Here is a 6,756-nt window from a genome sequence, read left to right as displayed (position 1 = left end):
GTTAAATTGTGGCTGGAGGAACTGGTAAGGCTCTCTCATCTGGAAAGAATACAGTTCTCTTTAGCAAATAAAGTGATTCAATAAAACTTGGCAACCCCTTTGGCAATATATTGATAACTCTATTTGAAGAGGATTTGATTTGATATAAGATATAAGGGAGGANCATGTTTATGACAGTGTCATGACAGTCTTATTCACCCGCCTTCAAATAAAGTGTTACCGTAATTTATTTAACAGTATAACTTGTTTGTTGCTTGAAATCACTGCAGAACAAACAGCATCATAAAAACAGGAACTCCAGATACGTCAGACATGTTAAGAGATATAAAGTTAGATTCAGATAGAAAACAACATGCTAAGCTTTGTACATTTCTTCGACTACGTAGAAATGTCCTTGATGCTCCATCTGGTTTCTTGCTGAAATCTGATTTTTATTTTGAGTATCTTTCTTACTGCTACTTCAATGCAACTGCAATCAGACGTCTGTGTGAACGGCTTACAACCCCAAATTGATTTGCAGAAGAAGAACACTGATGTCACACAGCAGCGCTTTGTTTACAGGAGGAATAATGGATGGAGCCTCAGCCGTCTATAGATCGATTTTCAAATTTATTCAGAAATGATCACAAACAAGATCATAATACAACTATAGTTGCAATGGCCTTTAGTGGAGCATTGACTGCAACCTCTGTAGAAAAGTCTGTTTGGATGTGTAGTCAGAGCCAAGAGTGGAGGGATTGTGATGAGATTCGCTGCACTGATGGACTTCTATCACTCTAGAATTGTGGTCAAGAGGCAGACAGAGTCATTCAGCGGTTTACAAACAGACCCCCGGTACTGATCTGATACCAAGAAAATACAGGTTTTGGATCAACATCTGTATCGCATGTGTTGGCGATAACCATACTTTTTTAGTTACGCTTGATATATCATCAAACTTCTGACCTTTAGTTGTTTTTGTGGTTTGTGCTTTGAAGAATTTGGTTCAACAAAGATTGTAGGTTTCTACAAAATACTTCAGTGACATGAAAAGGTGACTTGTGAGCATTTTGTCAAAATGAAAAAGTGCAAAAATGATCATTTGAGAGCAAATGAAAACTAATGATTTTTGAGGTAGAGCTGAGAAACAATGATGGAAAACAAAATTGCGAGAGGGAACCTGAGGGTAAATTATTGTACCAATCTGATACTGATTCCAACTTGGTATTGATATTATCCATATTTTGGATCAATCTGCCCACTTTGTGATGATTTGCCACAAAACATTCCAGGAAACTAAATTAAAGTTTTCGGCTGTGATATGAAAGGAGAATGAATTATTTTGCACACTAAATAAATAGGAGAGGTCAAAAGCATCAAAAAATGCAATTAGAAGTTACTGAATGCTCTTAAAATGACATGATTAATTCACTGCATTTTTAATGTCGACTCTATATCATATCCTGTCATCCATTTTTTAGTCAGGCGTAAAACCACAAAGGGAAAAAGCCCCCCCCCCCCCCACCACCACCTCCATCGAGAAAATCCAAGGTTTTTGGACCATTAAAGTGTATAAAAGGTTTTTTTTTACATTTGTGTGTGAGAGACAGATAGAGCTGTTTTTAGAAGAAAACTCAACAAAGAGTCTTTTAGACGCAGCACAGAAAATAAAAATAAATCCTCCCTCTACACACAGAGAAGATGACGGCTTACAGTGCACACACCTCTAATACACATTCAGAATAAGTCCATTTCCATCTGGTGATGTTTACTTTAGCAAGTGGGAGTGTTTGCGTCTGCCGGGAGCCAAGGCAGAAGAGGGGAGTAATGGACGACAGAAGAACAGCGATAACCAGAGCATGGAGCAACAGATTGATGGAAAAGTGAATATTCCTCTGGTGGAAATCTTCAGATTACATGCCTTGTTAGATCTCATCGCCCCCATAGGTATTTTTGCACAGTGAGACCGTCTGCGCCGCTTCCTATCTCCGTTTGCATGTACTCAGCTGACGTGAGCAGCAGACAGCTACCACTTGGGGAAACGGGGAAGTAAAATATGTGGCGCATAAACATTCTGGGTGATCGTCAGTAAGTTCATTGCAACATCAAACTGTTACGTTATCTTCTTTTTCTCCACACTGGGAGACATAAATTCTCAAACAGGAATTGTAAACACGAGGATATTTTTTAGAAACTGTGTCAAGTAAACGGAGGTTAAAAAAAATCAAGAAGTTCCAATCTCGGATGCAGCAACACAGTCTGGCTCCCCCACAGGGTTTAATGTCACGAGGATGGTGCTACATTTTAAAACACGTCTGGGCTTTTCTGACTTGGCATGTGTTTAGGTTTGCTTTCCTAATATCTGTGGATTCCTTAAACATGTCTGGATACTGCTGGTTTTCAAAAACGTTCTGAAAATATACAGTTGAAACCAGATATTTACATACACTGAATAGAAGGACATAAACACACCAAACAGTTTGAAAGACTGCTATCCTGGATTCTGACCAACATACACTATACTGCCAGAAGTATTTGCTCATCCATCCAAATGATCAGAATCAGGTGTTCCAATCGCCTCCATGGCCACACTGAGGCATGCAGACTGTTTCTACAAACATTTGTGACAGAATGACTTCCTCTCTGGAGCCCAGATGGGATGACTGATGGGATGTCACTTAAGCTCATATATGAGTCAAGGCAGGGGTGAGAATACTTTTTGTAATGTAGTGTGTGTAAACTTGGATTATAGGAAAGTTTAAAAAGAAATTTTTTTTAAAGTTTTCTGGCATTTAGCAAACAGAAATAAATCTGGTCATTCTAACTAAGCTAAAACAAGAAAAGTTTGGTCTGATTTAACTTCAGACAGTGAGAAAAAGTATTTTCAGTGTCTCGATATCTGGTTTCAACTGTAACCATTACCATTTTACGTTGCCAGATTTATGTAGACATTTTACCTTGTCCACCAACACTGTCAATTTAAACATTTTTTAATTGAAAAGTCATGAGTGAATATAACTTGACTTTGGTTTGATAACACTCAGTTAAACTAAGTCCTGTCATGTTGGGTTATAACTTTGACCCACATGCAAGAACACCAGACAGGAACAAAAAAAAATAAAAATAATCAGTACAAGATCTTTATTTTGGAAACACCAGACAATGATCAGAACTGCAGGTTCCAGGGAAAGCGGCAACCGGGGCGAGTTCACTGAAGAGGGGAAAAGCAAGTGGTGAGTTGGAAGGCTGTAGGAAATTTGCAATGTGAGATAATCAGGAACGTTCTTACTCGAGTAGGCGGAGATCTGGGCAGAGGAGAGAGTACAGAGGTTACCCAGGTGGAGATCTTGGCGGGGGGGTTTTGCTGCTGGACCAGCTGAGGAGGGACTGAGATGGAAGACGGATAGCGTTGGAGGGCAGACAGGCAAGTTCTTCAGCTCACCGAGGGTCAGAGCGAGGGAGACAACCAACAAGGAGTTCCAGGGAACAGCCAGGAGCTCAAAGCTACGAGTGGTTGGAACCACGGCGTCACGAAGAGTTACCTGGAAAAGAGGTACACAAAGAGTCACTAAGAGCTTCACAAGAAGAGTCACAGATGGCCTGTTGTACCATTACTGGCTAACACTCGAGGTGTTGGCTGCTCCCTCCTCTTAAGCTCCTCCAGATGAGATAATGTCCTGCAGGTGTGCAGGTCTCCAGCGTCGCCGGTCACTCCCACCAGGAATCGACCACTAGGCGGCCTCTGGTGGAGAGAATGAGGAAAAGCAGCAAACCCCGGTCACCCAGGATCCCAACAAGTCCAGTGAATTTTTGGGGGAAAAGTGAATTCCAATGTTGACTTTAGTCAAATAAATTAAGTGAATTTAACTTATTTTTTTGTTATGTGGTCATACCAAGCACTTCATTTCAATTAGTTGACAAAGATGTTTGTGGTGTCCCCCATGGCTCAGTACTGGGACCAAAGCTGTTCATTTTATACATAAATGTTATGAAAGGTTTCAGAAATAAAATATTTTCTTATTGTTAATGAGATTTTAGTTAGTGATGGAAAATTGTTGTATTTATATTTATTTGTGTATTTGTATTTATGTCTTTATGTATGTGTATTTATTTACTGAATAAGAAATATGAAGGTAATACTCATGGCACACTTCACCCTTAAGCTTTATGTGGGAGACAGAATAAAACCAGAAGACAGCTGATCTGTGTTTGGTTATTATCTTCTACAGAGCAAATAAATCCATAGGAAACCATAGACAACTTGTCAAACCTCAAGTTACTGTGATGCTGGTCCGTTACAGAGAGAGTTACTGAAATGAGCATCGATTGATAAGATCGGCTTTAAACCTTACATTAAGTATAATCTGAAAATAACTACATCCTTTTCAATATTTTGGTAGGATAAGGATTTCCACCTTCATTGTTAGCTAAAAATGCAATTTCCAAACAAGGATTTTGTTGAAATGTTATTAAAATTTTTAGAAGTGTTTATTTGATTTGCATTGTCACAAGCATTGCACAGTCTGGACCCAAAACAGATTACTGAATGAGTCTAAATTTGAATTAGTTCCCAACATTTTTTTTTTCTATTGCAAGTAAAGCTTTCTAAAAGTTCCCTACTACTTTTGGATGAGTATTTTTTTAAGATAGATACTTAAAAAAATACTCTAACCCTAACCCTAACCTAAGTTTACCCAAATGAATGGGTAAACTTAGGTTTACCCATTCATTTGCATTGTCACATCGTAGCAAATTCCCCTTTGGCTACTCTGAAACCACGGAGTTTAGCAGCATTGTGTTATTTACTGTATCACCCTGAGAAATGAAACCAGACATACAAAACATTACCACTGCAAGTCCCAGCACTGGTGTGCAAATGCACCAGACTACAAACAAATCAGAACCATTCCTTCTGGGAGCTTAACTTTTTCTGACCACTGAGTGGAAACACTGACTAAATGTTTTATGCTCAGTTTTGTAGCTTTGAGCTGTTCTTTCCAGAAGACTTGCAATGAAGATGTTTAATTAACCACCGTGCAATGCTTATACAGATTAAAAGCTAAGCTTTTAGAAAAGCAGCAGACACACACACACAAAAAGAAGAAGTCGGTACCCTTTTATACTCGTTCCAAAGAGCTCTGAAAGAAAACAGTGGAAGTTACACCAAAAGGAACATGATAATAACAAGGGATGAGTTTACAGGGGCTAACAAGACAAGGTCTCGTAAAACGAACAGAGTAAAGCATTCCTCCTTGTCAGACGGGACAAGCTAATTGTAAAATCACATAACAGGCTCTAGTGTGCTGCAGAAAAGATATGCTGCTGTTCCAAACACTGGCTGGAAGTTAATGGAAACCTTAAGATGATCATTTCTATGTGACAGGAATACCTGGGTGGCTGCACAGTGGCGCAGATGGTAGAGCTGTGTTGCCGTGCAGCAAGAAGGTTCTGGGTTCGATTCCCGGCCCCAGTCTTTCTGCATGGAGTTTGCATGTTCTCCCTGTGCATGCGTGGGTTTTCTCCGGGTACTCCGGTTTCCTCCCACAGTCCAAAAAACATGACTGTTAGGTTAATTGGTCTGTCTAAATTGCCCCTAGGTGTGTGTGTGTGTGCGCATGGTTGTGTGTCTGTGTTGCCCTGCGACAGACTGGCGACCTGTCCAGGATGTACCCCGCCTCTCGCCCAGAACGTTAGCTGGAGATAGGCACCAGCACCCCTCCCGACCCCACTGAGGGACAAGGGTGTTCAGAAAATGGATGGAGGAATACCTGGGTGATAAGTAAAAACCCTCACACAGATACTGCAGCCTGCCCTCAAGACAAGGCTGAGAGGAAAACACCGTCTCAAACCTTGTTCCTATGAAGATAAGGGAACCAACTGAAAGCAAACCGAGATAAAAGCCTATAGAAGATAATGGCTGTGTAATATGTAGGACTGTTTAGTAATGGGAGCCATGATTCTTCACAGTTTGAGGAGTTTAGGGAATAAAATTTAACAGGATTACATCAATCTGGTTGCTAAAATACAAAGTGGCGATCTCTTAGTTACTAAAATACACACAGATATCAGATTAGAACTTTTCCTGAGGTCTTGGTTAATATACAGTGAAAATATAGAGTCACTATCTGGTATGAGGAAAGAGAAAAAGGTGATAGGGTAGAAATATCCTCACAAAGCAGCTTTAATAATACATGCTTTGCATTTTTGAGGCTGTTAAGAAAATAAATTTAAAATAAGCTAGTTGTAAAAACTTAACCATATGTTCAATATTAGATAAAATGAATAGTGTTTTAAATAAGAAAATCCACTCCAAATTATATCCATGGTTTAATCAGTGTTATCTCTTCAGTAGTATAGTTCTATTGAAACATATTACATTAAGTTGAATGAAAATAACTTAGCTTGTAGTTCTCTATCATTTAAAACACAGCTAGTCTCTCTGTGGACTGAGCAGACATTCACAGGGGGTCGTGGGTCTGTGTGTGACTTTAACCTTTTGACCACTGATAAGATTTAACAGCTGGTGTAAAAAAATCTGGTCCTGCCAACAGAGTAGAGCTTCCTCTGGGACAGGGCCATAAAACATCTGTCTTCATTCAAAAGAAAATAACGCTTCTTTGATCTTACAAACAGGTTTTTACTGGAACATAGTCGACTAGATTTAAATGAATTTAGCTAAGGACAGTCCCCTAATTTGAATACAGCAGAGAAGGGAAACACGCCCTCCTTTAAAAGTATAGGACCCAGAACCTTAACCTCAGATCGCTCCAGGTTTAC

The sequence above is a fragment of the Poecilia latipinna genome, unplaced genomic scaffold (genome assembly GCF_001443285.1).
Source record: "Poecilia latipinna isolate Pla-1442-1.1 unplaced genomic scaffold, P_latipinna-1.0 Scaffold361, whole genome shotgun sequence".
Taxonomy (NCBI): Eukaryota; Metazoa; Chordata; class Actinopteri; order Cyprinodontiformes; family Poeciliidae; genus Poecilia; species Poecilia latipinna.
This window is presented reverse-complemented; position numbering follows the sequence as displayed.